Source organism: Ictalurus furcatus, chromosome 5 (genome assembly GCF_023375685.1).
Source record: "Ictalurus furcatus strain D&B chromosome 5, Billie_1.0, whole genome shotgun sequence".
Taxonomy (NCBI): domain Eukaryota; kingdom Metazoa; phylum Chordata; class Actinopteri; order Siluriformes; family Ictaluridae; genus Ictalurus; species Ictalurus furcatus.
Window position 1 is genome coordinate 25,894,391 of NC_071259.1, and position 21,819 is coordinate 25,916,209.

The window sequence follows — 21,819 nt, forward strand, 5'->3', positions numbered from 1 at the left end:
TTTACCATTTTGGACATTATAATATGTGCTAAGGTTTGCTCAGATTGAAGGTAACTGCAGTAGCTGCCTGTAGAAGGGGTTTGGATGGTGCTCTCTACCCATCTATCACAAATTAATGTATGCACTGAAACTCTGTAATTGAAAACATATCAGTTATATTACATCAGAAGATGTAATATGTCCCATTTATCTTCCTTATATTGTACCTTTTTATTATTTAATTACAGACCAATCCATGAAAAGATCCATAAAGATCAATCCCTCTGCTTTAGACCTAATGTTGAGTCTCTGTTGCTCTCAGAGGATCTGTTAAATATGAGAGCTGGTCTGAATCCTCATTAACCAGAGCAGTTAGACCATAGAAGGCAATAAAGAAGATGTTCTGTGGATTTTACCAGAGAGAGATAGTGAGAGACAGGATATCAAACATGCTTGATGAGGAAACCATAAAACTATGTCTAGAGAGACTGAGATATATAGTACCCTAATAGGTTTAGGAGTGGGTCATGGGATATGAATAGCTGTCACAGTTTGCTTGTTGTGTGTTGTTATTCTGAACTTCAAGGAACACAAAAGCCTCTAATGAAACATCTGTTTAGGGCTCCTGCTCATCCGAGGCCAAGGGGAAACATTACAAAAGCCTTCTGGCAAGCAGCAGACTTATGCAAATCAATGTGGACTAGAGACACTCTAACAAAATCAAACTTAACACACATTCACACCAAGTGGCCTATTAAGGATGGCACTGAAAAATTACATTTCTCCGTGTGTGTGTATGTGTGTGAAAGTGGAAAAATTAGAATTAATGTTTACTATGGTGCAACAAAGCCAGGATTCAAACCATCCCAATGGCTTCAGAGGATAGTTTTATATTCTTATAATTACCTACAGGAATACACTTTCTTCTTTTATTATATCTATTATATATAATGCAGTCATCCATTCAGTTACAAGATCAGAATGTCAGACTAAAGCAACTTGGTGGAGGCCACTGGAAAAACCAGTATCCACAACCATTAAGCGTGAAATGGGAGTCCACGGAACAGTCGGATATTTATGAGAACTTCAGTCTGCTCTGAGGGATCAATATATGTCCCCTCTGGTGGAATGCATTTATGTGAATGTGAGGAACTTGTTAATTGACTATTAGACACCAATAACAGGCTTCATTAGCATTCTCCAGTCCCTGTGAACCATATTATTGGCAGAGAATTTCCCATTTTTGTTAGAGAGAGCAATATAACTCTGGAAATTTCCCAACTGGTGTTAAAAAAATTTTTGACATGAAATGAGGTAAGGATACAAGATTGCTTTCACATTTGGCCAGAATACTCAATTGAAAAACTGAGTCTGGGCACATATGGGAAAGGACATCATCATTTGTTTATTTTATTTTATTTTGTTTTTACAAATTGCAAGAACAATTGTGAAATGAACAATATGTACATTCCTTGATAATTCTTAGAAAGTTTATTTAATATAGTATGTATTATGTATTTATGTGTTTATCTACACTGGTTAACGATCATGACAAGTCCTGCATTCATTGTATAAACTGCTTTATACATAAACAATTCCAAAATAATCCAAAATAACAAGCACAGATTTGCATGTGCAGTTGTATAAACTGTGCATACAAATAGTGACTGTGTTGCAGGTAATTTAGAAAGATTCATTGTGGTAATTACATCAAGTATGGAGAGGAAAATATATGTAAGTTATGTTTTGTGTGTGCGTTAAATCAGTAGCTGCTGTGACTGTGAGGCTCCTCAAAGAGAAACCTTGAATTTGAAATGTAAGTATAATGCTGACTAAAAGGTCAGTAAATGATTAGAAATCTTAATCTGAATAAATTAATCATGACATGAGTGTGCCTTCTGTTAATTGAAACCTTTTTAAATGACTCTATTGAAATGCTATTGGTATCTGAAGTATCTGTCAAAAATCTAAATATAAAACCAAATTTACCGTGGTAATAATGTATTCTTAAAACAGATGTGTTGAAAATAACACATCATATGTTATTTTTTTAACAAATCTGTGTGTCTAGTTAAGAACAACACAGTTGTGTTGCTTTTATATATTTTAAATTGTTGTTTACAATTACATGAAATTCAAGTGAGATTTATTAAAATCATTTAAACATTTGACAGATGTAAGAATTAGAGCTGATGCATCTTCTTACAAATCTCCCGGCCATCTGGGAAGACAGCAGACCCACTCTCGTCCCATTGAAAAGCTGTAAAGGAGCATAAAGAGTGTTGGTAAGTTGTTAACCTTTGTGTTTCAACTGAGAAATTGCATTACAGAATCCCAAAATTGTGTAATTTTGGAAATGTGACCTCCACTCTCCTAATGAACAAAATGGTGCTGTAGACTCACCAGGAAAATCTAGCTAACTTGCAACTATTTATTTTCCGGCCTTTAGCACCTCACCGCCAACTTTTTTGCAGAAGCTAATTAAGTCAACCAACATTACAGTGATAGTGGAAACCATTACAACCTACTGTAACCCCCAACCTCTCTTTGTGTCACGTTAAACTTTTGTCCTCGACAATACTGAGCTAGCTAATTTTCATTAGCTACTGACTGTCTGTAACTGTTAACCAGCATTAACAGTCGCCAAATACATGAAGAAACATGGCCATAACCCGTCCTCCTAATGCTAATCACTACAGCTTGCCTTGTCCAAAACAATTGCTAAATATAAGTAATATTAACCCACTCTCTATATGACATTATAGCATTTGGGAGACACCCTTATCCAGAGCAACTTACGATTATCTCTTCTTTTTTTATATACAATTGAGCAGCTGGGGGTTAAGGGCCTTGCTCAAGGGCCTAACAGTTTCAACTTGGCAGTGTTGGGATTTGAACTCACAACCTTCCAATCAGGAATCTAACATCTTAACCACTGAGCTACCACTTCCCCACAGCATGGTGAATAGCTGTAATGCTATGTTAACTTTCAAAAAGGTAATGGGAATGTCTAACATTACCGCGAGCTGTATGCTAAAGTAATGTTATCAACTCAAGTGAGCGTTTATGTTAGCATCACTCATCCCTACTGTGATTGGTGACAACATCCAGCTAGCTAACCCTAACTTGGAACCTCAGATAAGATGCAGATCCAGAGAATTATAGAATAACCTCAGTCCATATTTCACAGCAAACATAAACACGACACTAATAGTGTAATGCCAACACTGCAGAAGCAGTACATGATATTCACTTTTGAAACCGTCGCGACAGGTAAAGCTAATTATCACTTGCTGAGTTATTGTTTTCCAATGAGTAAATTTTTGAGAGCTCTCTATCTAAATATTACACACTCGGCCAGGCATTTTCAGCAGCATTAATGCTAAATAGTGATAAATGCTAACTTACCTGCAGTCATTTCGTTTCCTTGCCTCAGGACTCCGACTCAATCCGGTCACAGTCAAAAGCTCAAAGCAGTGAACATTCACTTTGGGCCGAGTTTAGATTTGGATGATGGCATCAGTAGTGCAGTCCACAATGTGATTGGACAATAATTTAACACATGTTGTGTTGGTCACTTGTGTGAAATAGTTTTCTTTTTTTAACACATTTATTGGGTAATTTAACATAACGTGCTAAAATAGTAATAACACAAAAAGTGTGTAGGATATTAACACATCCTTTCTGGGAGTGTAGGTCATCATTTTAAGAAAGCTTCTCATTTTATTATTAGAAGATAATTCAATAAACTGTCTCATTAGTATGACTAAGGAAATAGCATAATTTTGTCTGCATCTTATGGAAACAGGCTTGCCCAAATTCAATATCTGCCCTTTTTGCACATTAACTTGTGCACAATCACCATTCCCAAAATAACTTTTAGACTTACTAAATTTAATTATCACAATGAATCATTTTGCCGTCACATTGTATTTTGTACCTGTAGGTAGAAATGCCCCTAAATTGCATATTCATTATGCCAATACAGAGAAGTTGCTTAGACCTTGTCAGTAAAGCAGCTTACACATTTTTTTGCATATGTTCTAAAGTTTGCACCTGTTTTTACACATGCAAAACTTTATTAAACCAGGGCCTGAGTGTTTATATAAATTGCAATTATCTGTAAAGCATTTTCAAAACCCCCCTTTGCTCTAAATATCTAAACATCCCATAGTCCATCTCTTCTTCAGCCCATAACAACCCTTTTCCTGATGCTGTGAAACTGAACATAACATGACAAGTTGAACCAATTGCACTATTTGATGGAGTAAATCAGGAGTAAATCACTCTCTCACATGGTTCACTTGAACCCTAGACCGATGTTTTCAAGTGGACCAGAGATCGATTACTTGGCCCACACCTGGGTTTGAAAACAACTTTCACATATGACCAAACATGTCAAGCAACCTTTGGCTGGCGGAAAACAGTGCTAAACTGCTTGAAGTGTGACAAAAATTCCATTATGTGGTAAAACAGAGGTTCTCACCTCCAATCCTGAGGACATGTTGCCCTCCAATGTTTCAAGAGTTTCCTTTCTCTCAGTGCACCTCACACACCTGAATAAAGGCTTAAATGATCAGCTGAATCAGGCGTGTTGGCATTTAGGAAACCTTGAAATTGTGTAGGTCAGTGGGTCCCTGAAACTAGAGCTGGACTTGGTAAAACATTGCACTTAGGTTCAGGTGGCTATGTTTGTCCTTCTATGACTGGCAAAAAATTAGATCACTGGAGTAGATTTTGCAAATGACCATGGCCTTATTGGTCTCACAAAAAAAATAAAAAAATAAAATAAAATAAAAAATGAAGGATCATGTCAACCATTAATGGATATATTAATCATATGCAAATGTACTTCAGAGCCTACTGGCCATGGTAATTACTCTGAACTATAATAAATTCACTTATCAGCTTATAACATGGCAGTTAGGAGGTTATGATACAGTTTGTCTGTGCAAGACAAGACAGTGGTCATGCTTAAATCTGCACAAGTTTAGCATTAGCTATAAGGAAATACTATTTTAATATAACCTGTGTTTTATCTCCTCCGTAGTGAATCTCTACAGATTCTATTGAATAATCATTTTTAAAAAAAAGACCACAAAGTCAAATACATGGTGTCAAGCAGTGGTGGCAAAAGAATTCTCTCTATAGAGCCTTTTTTCCCTTTTGCTGAAGCTGATGAGACATGACAGAAGCAGAATAAAGTGTCACCCTGGCATTCATTTTGATAACTGTCAACTACATTGAGCCAGGGAAGGGAAACCGGGGTGTACATTACAGAACTATCAGAATAGCTATGATTTCTTACAAGAGGGGAAAACAAGAAAGCATTTAAATGATATGAGAGAATGAGCGAGCGAGAAAGAGAGAGAGAAAGAGATCCTTGGTGTAGTTGAAGCATAAATACATAAAATATGTCTGGCACTACTTAAGACTGGTCCATCTTCCAAGTTTTACCACTTACAGTTCTGAGAGAAAATAATCTTGTACTCAGACTTTAGACTATAAAAGCAACAATACTGTTTGTGTGTGTGTGGGTGGGTGGAGGAGTGTGGCTGTTTTTGGACTCTCCTGCAATAGATACTGTGAACATCAATAGCCTTCAAAACATATTTTATCATGCTGCTGACTTCACACAATTCTGGAACATACCCGTGAGACAGGCAACATATCTCTTATACCTTCCTTCCTATCTGATATCAAGTGACAGGGCCACCACTTTGTCACAGGAAGCAACAGAGGTGTGACAAGAGAATAATTTTTGTTAAGTGTTGAAAGGGCGAAGTAAAAAAAAAAAATGGTGCCTGTTTTTTCCATCTCTGAATGATGATCCTTTTATTCCTGGCCACCAGGATGATTTCATTCATAACTACTGGAGTATTTCTGTTTGCTCATTTCCTTGCCAGGTATTTAAAGCAAAGTCGTCACCTAATGACTGTAACATCACAAGTGCAGGCTATAAATGGCCCCCAATACGTCATTCACATCCTCTTTCCCATTATCTTTTGCCAAGGAGATTAGCACTAAGTATATCACTGTAATCCTTTGCTTTTTGCTATTACTGTAATTGTTTAAATCCTTGCTGTCAGAGAGCGCATTGTAGGTGACGGTATTTCTAATATTTAACTTATGAGTAATTTTGCTACAATTGGGTGTCTTGCTGGCCAAAAACATGTGGCTTAATGTTTATGCTGATGTCTAGCAGCAAGGAGTTCCTCTTAAAACCTTTAAAAGTCCTATGTCTTAATACTGAGGTTCACTATCTTTTTGGTAGCTCAACACAGATGCAGACTGATGCTTTGGCAAAATTAGAGTTGCATCCTCCATCCAATACGGCTAGACAATTGTCTAATCCATTTGTCTGCCACGAAGTACTGATGTCATTGTTGAGACCTTATTTGTGTTTAAAAGCACACTGAAGCTGCAGCTGCAATGAGTGATGCAGAAACCCTGGACTTAGAGATCAGTGACTGTGGTAGAGAGACTGGTCACCTGATTAGTAGTACAGGCTAATGAAGCTTTGCACATAAATCCATAATTAGTATAATAGGCTTATGCTTGTAAAGCACGTCATATAATAGGGAGAATAAGTTGGCTCGTCAAGGCATTGGCACTTGAGGAAATAATGCACTCAGTAAGAAATGCATTGGACACTGAGATCTTAAAGACAGCACTTTAAAGCTATTCGAGTCATAGCAACAGGGTCAACAAATCACTGGGACTTTTAATGCATATGAGGAGGTCAATGTAGATGAAGAGAAGATTGGACAGGGCCTGCTCCAGATGCCATCAGTATCTAGACAATTCTTTGGCACACAGTCCACACAGGAAGAATGTTGACTAAATTTGACCAGAAGCATCTTAATATTGTACCACAGTAAAAAAAAAAAAAAAAAAAATTGAAGCACTTTTGGGGACATGGTGGATTAGTGGTTAGAACATTTGCCTTGCACATCTCGCCTCAGCTCTTTGTGCATGGAGTTTGCATGTTCCTGGGAGGTTTCCTCCCCAGTCCAAAGACATGTGTTGTAGTCTGATTGGCAATTCCAAATTGTTCGTAGTGTGTGAAGGGGTGTGTGATTGTGCCCTTTGATAAGTTGGCACCCTTTCCAGGGTGTCCCCCGGCTTGTGCTCTTAGATCCCTGGGATAGGCTCCAGGCTCCCCCACAACCCTGTGTAGAAGTGGTATGGAAATTGGATGGATGGATGGATGGATAGAGGCACGTTCTTTTTAAACCCAGACATCAGGGATTTTGAACATTTTTGCCAGTAGTTTCACATATTTAACCATTAAATGCTCTGTTTATGTTTACAAATAGATTATCTATACTAAAACATTCTATCCAGCAAAGTTTCCTAATGTTCTCTAAATAATTTTAACATGACAGTTAACATACAGAACATTACATACAAATATATAAAAAGTTTGTATACATTGCCATAAATTCTGTTTAGATTGATAATAATCAAGAAGACAATAATGTTAGGTATATTTGTCAGAAGATATGGTCTGGAACAATATGCGTTAAAAAATGAAGTGAACAAAGCTGCGGGTTAATGGGATTTGGAAAATGAGGGTTTAACATGATGCTGGTGTTGATGGACACCAATACATTATGATCACAAGGGAAAAATCTTTTCAATTTCATAAAGAATGCAGGTTATGCTGGTTGACAGCTTTGGTTGAGAAAGCAACCGATGTTGAGGAACAACATCTATGCTTATCTGACAATTTGCTAAGTTAAGAAGATGTGGGTTGTAGCTTTAGCTATAGCTTAAGTCTAAAACCCTATCTGGACATTGTTGCTGACATTAAGGACAAGGGGAGCAAGGGCGGTCTTTCAACTCACCTGAGAAAACATTCCAGCCTAGACCACACTGAAATGTTTAGGAAATGAAGAGATCAGAATTTTTGTTTCACAATTCATGAATTCATTTCTGGGGTAAAGACTCATTTCCATGCAATACTCAGACCACCTTGCTGCACTTCTGTCTGCTGTAGCTGACAGTTCAAAATGGGGAGTTAAGTTTCTTCATGCTCTTAGGGAAATGTGACTGGCAGGAGATATAAGAGACTGGATTTTTTCCTCTTCAACCTTCATTTAAAATTCTATTCATCCTGTCTGCTTCTCATTTCTATCACCAGGTCTTGAAGGAACATGAATATATGCAGGCAAGTAGATATGTCATAGGGCTGAGATAGGAAGGGCCCTTGGTCTTGGAGCATCTCTCCTGGGCTTTGGTTTAGTCATATTACTGCTTTTGTAGTTGTTCTTCAGTTGAAGAACTTAAAGTCTCAAAATGCTCTGCAGGATTTTTGCACACACACACACACACACACACACACACACACACACACACACAAATACAGTGCTATGAAAACGTATTATGTGATTTCTTCTGTTTTTGTGTATATCTCATTCTAAATAGTTTTAGATCTTCAAACGAAATACAACATAAAACAAAGGCAACTGGAGTAAACACACAATACAGTTTTTATTTATTTATTTAAGTATTTTATTGAAGCAAAAAAAAAAAAACATTTATCCAACACCTGCATAATCCATTTGCACTTAAGTTTCAACTTACGGACTGAAGACTGGACATTCTCCTTTAGGATTTTCTGGTAAAGAGCAGAATTCATGTTTCCCTGAATTATTGCAAGTTGCCCAGACCCTGAAGCAGCAAAGCATCCCCACACCATCACACTTCCACCATTCTTGAGCGTAGGCATGATGGTTTTTTTTTTTTTTTTTTTTAGAATTCTTTGTTTTGTTAATGCCAGATGAAACAGGATCCCTGTCTTCCAAACAGTTCCACTTTCGACTCATCAATCCACAGAACATTTTCCCAAAAGGTTTGTGGATAATCAAGGGTGGTTTTTTTGGCAAAATTCATATAGTCTTAATGTCCTTCTGGGTTAGCAGTGGTTTTCGCCTCGCCACATTTTTGTCCAGTGTCTTTGTGATAGTGGAGTCCTGAACAGTGTCCTTTATTAATGAAAGAGAGGCCTGTAGTTCCTTTGATGTTGTCCTTGGGTCTTTTGTGATTTCCTGGATGAGTAGTTGAATTTTGGAGGGTTGGCCACTTCTGTGAAGGTTCATTACTGTGCCGAGTTTTTCCATTTGGAGATAATGGCTCTCATTGTGCTTCTTTGGAATCTCAGAGCCTTTGAAATAGATTCATAACCCTTCGCAGACATGTATTTCAATCATCTTCTTCCTCATCATTTCTGGAATTTCTTTCAACTTTGGCGTAGTGTGTTACTGGGTTAGACCTTTTAACCAACCTTATGCTGTTTAAATTTTTTTTATTTAAGCATTGATTTGATTGAACAGGGTTTGCAGTAATCAGGCCTGGTTGCGTCTAGTCCAGCTGAACCCCATTATGAATGCATTTTCATAGATTTGGGGTATTAGTAACTACGGGGAAATAAATTTTCACACAGACCCAGTTGATATCAGATAACTTTTTTGCTTCAATAAATAACATTATCAATTAAAAACTGTATTTTCTATTTGCTCAGGTTGGATTTGTTTTATATTAGATTTTGTTTTCATTTCTGAAACCATTTAGTTTGAGATATACACAAAAACAGAAGAAATCAGGATGGTGGCAAATATTTTTTCACAGCACTGTACTTGAGGGAGACTTCTGGTTTTAAACCTGTAATAACTGAGAGTGAGAAGGATTGGAGGGGATATTTTGTAAGGAGTCTCAGATATTAGTACTGACTGTCTGCTATTTTTCAGAAATGCACCTCTGTGTCCTCTAAACCCTGGAATACACCCGTATATGCTTTTTAGGTGTATATACATATACACACATTTTTATCCCCCATACAGCAGAACATCTATGGAAAAATCATTTGTATGGTTTGTATCTTTGTCTGTAAACACAGTAAAATCAGTGTTGTACTAAATAGGGACAATTTCATAAAATTGCATAACGGGGCACAAACTATAAAAGCAATCCCAAAGACAAAATGCTGTTACTCAAAATTTTTGCATAAACATTTTAAATATTCCTACTAGCATTTACAGTTCAGCTATACAGCATTTACTCTGTGCTGTTGTCTGTTTCTCAGATTCCCCCAGTAGTGTGACATAAGATCCTCGAGAGCCTGATGACACAAGCACTTACCTGCAAGGAGTTCAAATGCTGGAGCCCGGAAAAAGTCATTGCTATGGAAACAGGCATAATGCGCAAGCATTGTGAACAAGAAGCATTGACTGGGGAAAGAAAATCAAACTTAAAGAGACAGTTTTTAACTGAGACACATCATGCTTTGGAGTCAAAAGACAAAACAGTCTCACATCTGACCTGTGCCCAGTGTAAAAATTCCTGATTTATTAAAGTAATTACCATTGTCTTTCACTGACTATCTATGTGTATGTCTGTACTAGGGATGTAACAGAATATTAATTACTTGGACTGAACAGATAATGTGTTCCAAACAGATGCAAATACAAATTTGAATCCATCCATCCATCTTCTATACCACTTATCCTTTTCAGGGTCACGGGGAACCTGGAGCCTATCCAAGGGAGCATCGGGCACAAGGCCAGGTACACCCTGGACAGGGTGCCAATCCATTGCAGGGCACAATTACATACACACTCACACACCCATTCATACACTACGTACACTTTAGACAAGCCAATCAGCCTACCATGCATGTCTTTGGACTGGGGGAGGAAACCGGAGGAAACCCCCACAGCACTGGGAGAACATGCAAACACCTCACACACAGGGCCACGGTGGGAATCGATCCCCCAACCCTGGAGGTGTGAGGCGAACGTGCTAACCACTTAGCCACTAAATTATGTTTATTTCAGGAGATTTTATACATGGGCAAAAGCAAGCTGTCAAATATGAAGCTCATATGAACACCATTGTTGCCCTGCGATGGATTGGCACCCTGTCCAGGGTGTACCCTGCCTTGTGCCCGCTGCTCCCTGGGATAAGCTCCAGGTTCCCGTGACCCTGAAAAGGATAAAGCGGTATAGAAGATGGATGGATGGATGGATGAACACCATTGTCATGCGATGGTCATGCTCATGCAAAGGGTTGTGGTTGTTTCAGTTTGGCTACTTGTTTGTTTATATTTTAGGGAATAGTATCAACTAAATTTGTGAATACATAATATCTGCATAAGCAGGGTAAAAAAAAATAAGCAGCTCTCACATCACATCTCTCAAGTGATGTAGCTGAGGTTGAGGAACTGTCAGAGTTCACAGATCATGCTAACAGTTCTGATGTTTCTAGCTCTTGTGGATTTTCCAGTGTTTTCCAGTGTTTCCATGGGCATCATGGTAGGGTTCATATGTTTAAAAAAAAAAAAAACTTCCAGTTTAGATCCTGAAGTTACAGTACTGTGCAATTAAAAACTACTGTAAAGAAAAGTAAACATTAATAAACTAAACAAAGTCAATATTTGTGCGACAACCTTTTGCTTTTAAAAATGCATCACTAGTCTCAGGTACACTTTGTTCAGTTATATAAGGAAATTTACTGTAAAGCATCTTGGAGAATCTTTCACAGTCCTTCTGGAGACCTACATTGTCACAGTTGTTTCTGTTTTTGTAGCTAGTCCCTGACAGCTTGCAGGTTTTTTTTTTTTTTTTTTTTTTTTTTTTTTGTCTGAAAAGTAGCCTGTTACATAATATATTACTTTCTTTACTGGCAAGCAAACATTTATCTGTAACATTGAATTTTTCATGGAAATCTAAAATATTTGTAATAATATAGAAGACATAAAATAAATGACTAATAAAAAATTTTAATTAAAAAATTAGGCTGCCCAAAACTTTTGCACAGTACTGCATATATTTGTAAACAGGGTTGCATGCTGTAAAACTCACAATCAGAGTCAGCAAAACTCTAATGGGAGGGCATTAGTCTTTCTGCAAGAGGGCACAGATTGCTGCTTAATAAATGAAACAGTAAAGGAAAATTGTATTGGGAACCATGCTTTCAGGCCAATTAATGCAGAAACACACCAACACATATTGATGTTCAAACACACACACATACACACACATACACACACAAACACACACACACATACACACACACACACACACTTGCCATGTTTGACTTTCACATAAATTTACCATGTGTGGAACTTCCTGATATTCAGAGACAGGTTTTGCAGCGGCTTAAATTGATTTTCTTGGATCCCGATTCAGATTATTAAAATTACTTGCATGTAGCACATGCCTCCAAGGTTGCCAAATTTTTCTTAAGTAGAAGTGTCAGAGACAAGGTTTTTCAATAGCGTCCAGACCACCACCTTTAAATAATATGCATTTGCCTTTAAGCAAGAATAAATTCTAAAAAAAAAAAAAAAAATTAAAAAAGCAAACTGAAGAAGCAGATCATGTTTTTTCTTTGCCAACAACTGTAATACAATGTGACATAAAAGCAATGACAATTTAAAAGTGAAAAAGAAAAGAATGCTAATGTGATTTAATATATAAGTGAGAAGTGGCAAGCATTCAAATGAACATCTGATACTGTTGTGTGAATAGTCTTACTTGTAATTATCTCATTAATCACTGCAAATTAAATGTAATTTAACAATACTATACTTTATTATTTGGCATAGATTTTTTTTTGTCCTCGAGGCAAAAAAATTAAAGAGACTATACTGTTAATTAATTCATTAATTAATCAATAATGTCATATTTGTGTATTTAGTATTTTCCTCAGTGGCATTCTATAGTACATTTGAGTATACTTATGGCCCAAAACATACATTTCAGTCTGTCAGACAGTGACACTGGAATTCATATTGCTCCCTATTTAAACCAATATTAAGCAAGAAAAACTGAGACATGCATTTGTTTTTGGCAAACTTCTTTGCGCACTACTCCTGTGCAACTGTCTGTGTAGAGCTTATATCTATAGTCATATCTGAGGTCTGAATACTGATTTGCACACTTTCAGTATTAAATCCTCACTCTGCATCGATAACTCATCTTTGATTGTGGCCCTCTTAGACAAATGCCTTTAAGAATCACCATTAAAATATTTACTTCCTTCTGCTTTTCTAGCAGTTGACCATCCGCTAAGGTGGTTTTCACACTAAGCATGTCTGCTGCATCCGAATCCAAGTGAAATTGTTCCAGGCGCCCCCCACAGCGTTGGTCTGGTTTCAGTGTCACAAGATTAAGATTCACTTGATCCCTGGTGCATTTGCATTCATCTTACATCATCACAAACATGCATGGAGAACCCAACATATAGTTTTTGTTTTTGTTTATTATTTTGGTGCTATTATGCGCAGCAGAGGTTATGCACAGCAGTGGACCCCTTCTGTGTCCCACAGTGTTCCCCTGCCACTCATGGTACACATGTGTTGTGGAAACTAATGATGTCGTCATCATAAAACTCATGCACAGGTTACTTTACTTCCTGAAAAAGTGCGAACCCGAGTATGAGTTGCTTTCACATTCACGGGAATCACGGCACAGTTCCAGCGCAACGAAATTCATATTTATATTTATGTTTATATTATTACCCATAGTTCAGTGACACAGTGAGGAAATAATTAAAAGCATCAAGCATACACACTAATATATTTCTGTTCCACCAACTTTAAAATCTAAGCATTGCCAAAAGTACAATGGTTCAAGAATTTCAGTTGATTATATTAAGGAAAAACATTTATCACAGAAAAATAATCAAAAAATTAAAAGATTAAGTAAGAGTATTTGCTAGGAGGGGACACAATAACTCATCTAGGGGTTCATGGCATGTGAATGACCCTGTAAAGCTAACTCTGCCCACAATGAACACTAAAATCAGGAAGTACAGCAGAGTTTTCTAAAATACTAAAGTATATTATCATACTATTTATTATTATTATGAGAGCCAATAGAAATATGCTATACTGTTTATTTCCTGGCAAGCACTTCCATATCCCAGTGCAACCATTAGAATTTCTATCTATTGATTTTTCACTCTTTTAATCTAAGAGTTTTGTTAGTGCATCATGTATTGGGTGGTTATGTTGTTCTCTTGAGATAATGTTTTCTTTTCTTGGCACACAGGACTTTTAGGCTCACTCACATATTCGTTGAAGCAATTAATTAATGCTGGATTCGGAGTCAAAGCTGAAGCAAATTGATTTCTTTTCTTTTATACACACATTTAGTGGTTCTGAGTTGGCAGGAAGTTGAGTACCAAGGGCTTTTTTTGCGGAGTACAAAAGTTATTTTACACTTAAGGAAAGTGCCTTTTTCAGGGGTTCTGTGTTTGTAGTTCACTCTGCAATGATGCCTTGTTCCTCTTTTAACCCCTGGCCATGGAAACATGGCTGTCTTCCTGTTTATCACCTCACACAGGGTGTACATGCCACTCATTGCTCCATCTTGGATAAATAACATGTACTTCATGTCAAAAGAAGAAGAAGTTTTAAAACTCTTAGTGATGTAAGACATTAATAATGAACAGTTTCATGAATAAGCTATAACTAGAGTCAGGATTATTATTTAGATTCTAGTACTTGCACTCACATTTTCAAATGCTCTAATTATAGTGCACGTGTGTTTCATGCGTAACTGTGAGCATTGCAACATCACAACCCAGAAGCTTGGCTATCACTTATTTTAGTTTTGCCGAGGGGCCCGCCTATTCTCACCCTGTCTGATGACACACTCGCAATCTCGCTGACAGCACATTCGTCTTTTATCAACACTACAGTTTTGCTCTAGCCTGTGGAAAAGATCCTTAAATACACACAGGGTGTGATGGCTGCACTTTCCACTGCCTGGATGTCTGTGTATGTATGCTTATGTGTGTAGAAGCTATCTCTATGTTTGTTAGTTATTGTGCATCTGTTGGTGTGCTGTACTGTATGTATGTGCATGTATTTTAATGTGAGTGCTAATGGAGTGTATAGTTTTGTCTGCCAGAGACCCCAGCAGTCTACTCTCATTGGACACATCCTCTGTCACCAGAGGATGAAGCTTTTTCCAGCTTCATCTTTAAGTGCATTCTGGGTGTAAAAACCACTGGCCTCATCTCAAATGTCCCCTATGGCACTTCCATCCTCACTCTGCCCTAGCCCCATGACCTCTGAAGTGCAACATCAATGTGTGATTCATGTATACACCCTGTGGCTATGCTTTCTGCCAAAATGATCACACTGCCTGCCATAGAATGGTGATTAAAATAAAGCATTTATGTGCCATTTAATTATCGGCCAACATTAATTTTATTGTCTGAAGTAGAAAAGACAGGAGCCTTATTTTTTAAAAATCATACTTTATAGCACTAAATTGTACCTGATACCTGATTTTATTAGACTTTATACAAATGAAGTTGTATGAAAAGCTACCCCAAGTCTAACCTCAACCTTTGTAATCTTTTATACAAATTATGTTCTGCCATGTCTTACTCTCTTAAATTCTTACTTTCTGCTCTCACAGGAATTCTGACCAATCCTGCCTACACTCTTAGAAAAAAAAAAAAGAAAAAGATCATATTTTTCACAATTGCAAGTGTGAGACCATGTTGGGGTTTTTAGTCTAGTAGATTTGGAGTTTTTCTCAATCAGCTCCCTAGTTCAGTAGTCAGGGCACTGATCAGGGAGTCTGCCATTTGAAGGACAGTCTCAATCGCAAAATCCTTCCAGTGCACTTGAACTAAAAAAATCTAACAATGCACCACAAAAACCTGGGAGCGTCAATGCTCACTATGTTCCATTACTGGAAATGACATGTTTTCTGAAGCCTTTCAGCTAAAAAAAAAAAAATGGTGGATGAACTCTCGGCCAATTTCTGTTTACAAATGTAAGTAGCTTGTTATCATTGTTGTAGCTCAAATGATCATTTAGATTAGCAAAAAAAAAAAAAAAAAAAAAAAAAAAACTTTATTCGATGTTCTATATATGGTTTGTTTGAGTCTAATGACTTTTAAGTGTTTAATTATTATTATTATTAATCCACTACCTAGCCTACAATCCTGCTTGATGTACCATGACAGGAATGCATGTGATTAAGCTAACAAATTTATATAACATATAAAATCTAAATGTAAATGTAATGTAATGTAAAACATAAACATGTAATAGTAAAGTTGCCCACTGACATAACAGAGTCATGTGCCAATTGTTATTAATGTCATAATAGCTGTTATAATGTTTAATGTCACAATAGCTTGTCTGAGGGTGATTCTTTTATGTTTTATGATGTATAAACAAACAACAGCATGACATCTTTTGTGACATGTTTATGATATGGTTATTTCAGCCTTTAACAGGGTTAAAGTTTTACCTAATGATTTATTACATTTTGAAACACAGCAAAGGAGAACCTGTGGTAAACGCTCTTTATGTAGCAAATCCTCTGTAACACAGTTTGTGAGTAAAGTCATATCGTGGCAGGCCAGGCCACTCCTTGCTCTCTTACTGACACAGCCATAGATACCCAAACTTTATTTTTGGTGGCCAAGATAGCGCAATGGTTATGGCTCTGGGTTACTGATCAGAAGGTTGGAGGTTCAACCCCGAGCATTGCCAAGCTGAGGGCTCTTGAGCAAGGCCCTTAACCCTATCTGCTCCTGGGTTGCTGTACCATAACTGACTCCAATTTCCTAACAAGCTGGCATATGCAAAAATAGTAATAATAATAATTTCACTGAGCTGTAATGTATATGTGCCAAATAAAGGCTTCTTCTACTAACATCTCTTTCTGCTTCTGTAAATGTCAGAGAGAGAGAGTGGGGAAAAAAAAAATTCCAAGTACCACAAATCTGTTGTATGACATTTTTTATAGCAGAAGTGGGAGATGATTTAGCCCGACCTCATGGCAGCAGCAGTAGAGTCAAACTATAAATTTGAACTAATTCTGTTTCAACTGCAAACCGGCACCTTTTTTCCCTATTTTATGTTGCAAAATTCACTTCCTCTGGTCCAGAATGCCCTATACGGGATTATAATAAAAGACACATGGAGATCCACACAGAGATCCACACTCATTAATCATGCAAGCCTCATGCTATTTTTGTCCAACTCTAATCCTTATCCCTACGCTGAGAATGTCTTAGTGCCAGCTTCAATTAGTTAAAAGCAATTACATACAGCATAAAGTTGTATGATGGAACAACCTTATTGCACATTAAAATGTATAAATAAGGCAATATTTTAAACACTAATTAAGGAGACAGCAAGGGTGTGCAAGCTCTAATCATCTATATCTGTATTTGTGTGTGTATATATATAAACATGTAGCTGACTTGTCTTTTCACAAATGTCTCATTTTTCCTGAAGAAGGAACAGCCTTCTATCTAGCTAATGTGAGCTAACGAAAACTATTCGACTATAAACTATGACACAAACCACCATTACTAGTTAATCTAGCCAGCTAACATAATATCATAAATTTTATACAATGTAGCTAATATGCTTTCTAGCTACATTAACATTATCAAAACAGTTTTGAACAATGCAGCTAACTAATTCTATCTGCTTCTTTCTTGTTAAATAGTGGTAACTCTCTAACAAAGTGAATATGGCCAGTTTTAATGTTACATTGGCTAATACGATCTCTTTGAGAATCAGAAAACTTGATAGCTACCAAGGGTGAGCAAGCTTACTATTTTTACTGTTTTGCCAACATTTTTGGGCCAAAAATGGTGGTGGTTAAAATGAGGTGATTAGGACATTCATGGACTGTCACTATACCTATCCGAATGTCAGTGTCTAGCTATCTTGAGCACAACTCAGTTATGTGATGTATTCAGTGATTCACTACATTAGCTTTATGTGCTTCAGAAATTAAAATAACCAGAAAGTGAGTTATATCATGGTTTTTAGAATTATTTCTGTGTCCTAGAATATATAAGAATTAAAACACAATATGTTTAATATGTAACATTAAGGGGGGAGACGAGGCCCTAGCTGGTGGTCTGTATGCAAACTGGGAATAAATTATATTCACAATACCAAAGAAATGTGTTATAAACACTACACTCTACATGTGTTATAAACATACACTCTAATGCATTCTGTACTAACCTATAAAACATTATAAACATTGGCATAAACTATAATGTTTTATAATACATACATGTATTTGTATCATTATACATAGAAAGTGTTTAAAAAAAGTTTATTTTTTGATGACTTTCTGGCAGTGACTCTGGTATAGGGAAAATATATGTAGGTCATTGTTGCCCATGATTAGCAATAATGCATTATACAAAGTAGGATTTTGTGGTATTGGTGTTATAATATGTTACAAACACTACTTATAATACTATAGGTTAAGAATTCATAATGCATAATAAAGGTTGCTATAGGTGGGCTATTTTGTGCTTTCACGCTATTTATGTGTAACAATTAAACATTTTGTAATAGCTTACAAATTCATGATAACGTTCTTAATGTGGTCATAGTTCATTACATACATGGGCTTTTCCATCATTAGAAAATGTTGCCCAGCTTAATTTAGGACAGTTTAAATGTGACAGATTCAAACTTGGCCTTAGTGCCCCAGTTGAAACACAGAGCACTTTATACGCCTCAGTTCAGCACATTCAGCATCAGGGACTTTGCTGCTGGTGATTCCCACAGTCAGCAATACACAGCCGCTACAGAAATAGAGTGACAGCATTTAAGCAGACACATATACAATTAAGAAGACATTTAACTGAAGTGTAACTTATACTCAGTCAGAATCATAGGTATAATTTGCACTGGGGTGTTGAGATATCAGTTTTTCTATTAAAACATTTGTTTTTAAATGGAACTAGGAGCAATATCAGAGTTTGTGATATCAGCAAGTCGTGTGCTTCAGCATTGTGTTAGTTCTGAATGTGTTAGGTCACTATTACACTGACTTTTCACCGCACTAATTAACATTTAGAAAAACAGCAAGGCATTTTGTTGTATGTGTGACTGAAAAATAATAAGAAGAATCTCCTTCATTTCTCACCATCAATAGAGACCACAGTTTCACCTTCCTGTTTTCAATTGGCTCCCAATTCCAAGGCTCTTGGATTCACAGGTAAAATTCACCTAGAAACAGCATTTGTACCATTTTTAGCATTTGTACAAAGCAAAAGTAACCACTTGGAGAAGCTGGTGCCTCTTTCATGCCCCACGTCCTTTTCCTATTCAGTAAATTGGCTTTTCTGCTGGCTGTATTTTATTTATGTTCAGTTTGGCTCCCGCTTTAGTTGAGAAATCTAAACAGCATAGTTTTCAGGTGTCTTCCGTATTGGTATAGCAAGGGGTCAAAAAGTCTTAAATGTTAACCCTAAACCATAGATATTGGCAGTTCTGCCAATCAAAACAAGGTTACACCCACGCTTGGAATATCTGAGAGCCAGGTTCAATTAATGATCATTCAGGCAAATACACACAATAAAAGGTTTTATGTTTGAATGCCCTCATGGCACAATAAAAATTAGAAACAAATTTAAAAAACAAAATATCTGAAACCTCTATATGTTCAAATCTCTCTTCACGTCCAGTGTATTCTGTCTTTTTGTCTTGTCTTTGCATGTCTTTAGTTAGTTACCTAATCCTTGGTGGTTCTTTACTGTACAGAACCTGAAAGTCTTATCGACAGGTTTTGTTTTACAGGGATAAGCAGAAGAAGTCTTCTCGGGAGCTTTTGTGTCAACTTTCAGAACAGAGACAACTGTTCAAATAGAGGTGATTATTTGGAAGAGAGGTGCTGGTGAGAGCTTTTCTCTGCCCAAGGTCTCAGTGAGGTGATAAATGAACTCCAAAGTGCAGGCTGTGTGAGGGAGATGATTTATAACATGCTCTTATAGCTTGGTTTGCCACTTTCCATAGCACTTCCCTGATTGAGAAGCCACTTTAGCTAAACAGCCAGCTGTTTCACCAACATACAAAGGGAAACAACTAATAAGAGTGTTTCATTATCTATAAGTCTTGCCTAATTAATGCTATAATAATGCTATAACACAATTTGAGTATTACAAAGAGGTCAGTTGGGTTATGCTGCAAATTGCCAAATTGCATAAATGTACAACTGACAAATGAAGTGGCATTTGTGATGCAAAGTACATTTTAGTGTAGATTTAAATTCAAGAATTAAAGAAAATGAGCCCACTATGCATTTGTCTCTCAGATATATGGTTTATATTTCTTTCTCATTTAAAAGAAAAATCATGACTTATAATGGACTCATAAATCTTTCAACCCCCACATGAAAATTATACATACTTACCTGCTGTATAAAACAAGCATTAAACTTCGAAGAAATATGTATGAAGATGTGCAGAACCATTCGATACAAATACTATTATGGCATGTATGAATGATATAAAACTTTTATTTTGTTGTATAAGCCATACTTATATTTCTTGAGCAATAAAATGTTTTTTTGAGTAATGTAGTTAAATATGTTATGCCACAGTGCCATTTCATTCACAAAAAAACAAAACAAAACAAAAAAAAGATGTGGATTATTTTTCAATAAAAGCACAAATCTGGCAGAAGTTCCAGCTGTAATAGAAATTATAGGCTTATATGAATGTGCTATAATTGTTATTTAAGAAATAAAAACATATCATCATTGCAATGGCAAAGTCTTCTGTAAGGAGACTTTGTTTTATTTGACATTAAAAGATGGAGTTTTGGGTGTCCATGCTGCATTTTTGTTTTATTAACATGGAGAGAGAGAGAAAAAGAGAGGCTGGTGAGGAAACGACAGTTTATAGCATCTATAATGTAAGTGATGCAAATCATTGTGGTATAAGAAGGATAAAACACTTCAGGACATGCTGTTATAGGAAAATAGTCCACTTAAGGGTGGTTTAAATATTGTAATAAAACCATATTAAACATTGTTCACAACAATTGTTGTGAACATGAGCCACAGAATGACTACGTGTGTGAGAGAAAAAGAGAAATGAAATTCATGCAGATCTGTTTAGCTTTGCAGTAGTTACTGCAGTATTAATTTAGCTATTTATTTACTTGGTAAATCATGCTTTAAATAAAATTCAGTGCAGAAAGAAAACATAAATTTGAGCAGTGTAATGGAAAATGCGTTATGCAAATTTGGTTTCCCAGAATAAGCTTCTCTTTGTAAATCAGAAAGCATATTCTTTATCTGTAACCTTTATCTGCTGTGAGACTCATATCCCAGTGCTGCATATCTGTTAGTGAGGAATGGAGAATGCACCTGGTAATTTATTTGTTACAATAAAGCTGAAACAGAGCAGCAAACGGGTGATGGGTACTCTGAGGGATTGTGGGAAATGCTGTTATCTGTGGGAATGGCAAGGTTTGAAGTACTCCCTGTGTTCATGCTTTAATTTGGGCAGCACCATTGGCAATCGCAATAACTGCATATTAGCAACAGGGGGATTTCTCCTGGGAGGAGTTCCATATGCTGAAACACACATCCTCTACTGCAAATTATTCTCTTCTCAAACGCTCCTCTTTCCAAAGGCCACATTCCCTGGACTATCATGTGCTCTCTCTTTCTCTCGCTCTTCCTCTCTCTTTCTTCCTCTTATTTTCTTCCTCTCTCTCTTTTACTGCTCTTTTGAGAGACAATTTGTGCATGCTGCCTGGAAGTTTTATTTGTCGGTACTTGGTGCAGGGGAGAGGAGGACATCAAATGAAAAACATTAATCACGCGGGTGAGCTACAGGGAGATCTGGGAGAAAAGAGAAAGAGAGAGCGAGAGAGGAGTGAAAAAAAGGAATAAATCAGATAGAGTGGAGCAGCAGCACTCTATCGAAAAACCACATAACAAACAACAGTCTGGTCTCCTCCAAGTACACTGAAAATAATATTGCTGTGGCCTGTCGTGTTGTGAATAAGCACTATGCTGAAGTGATTGATGT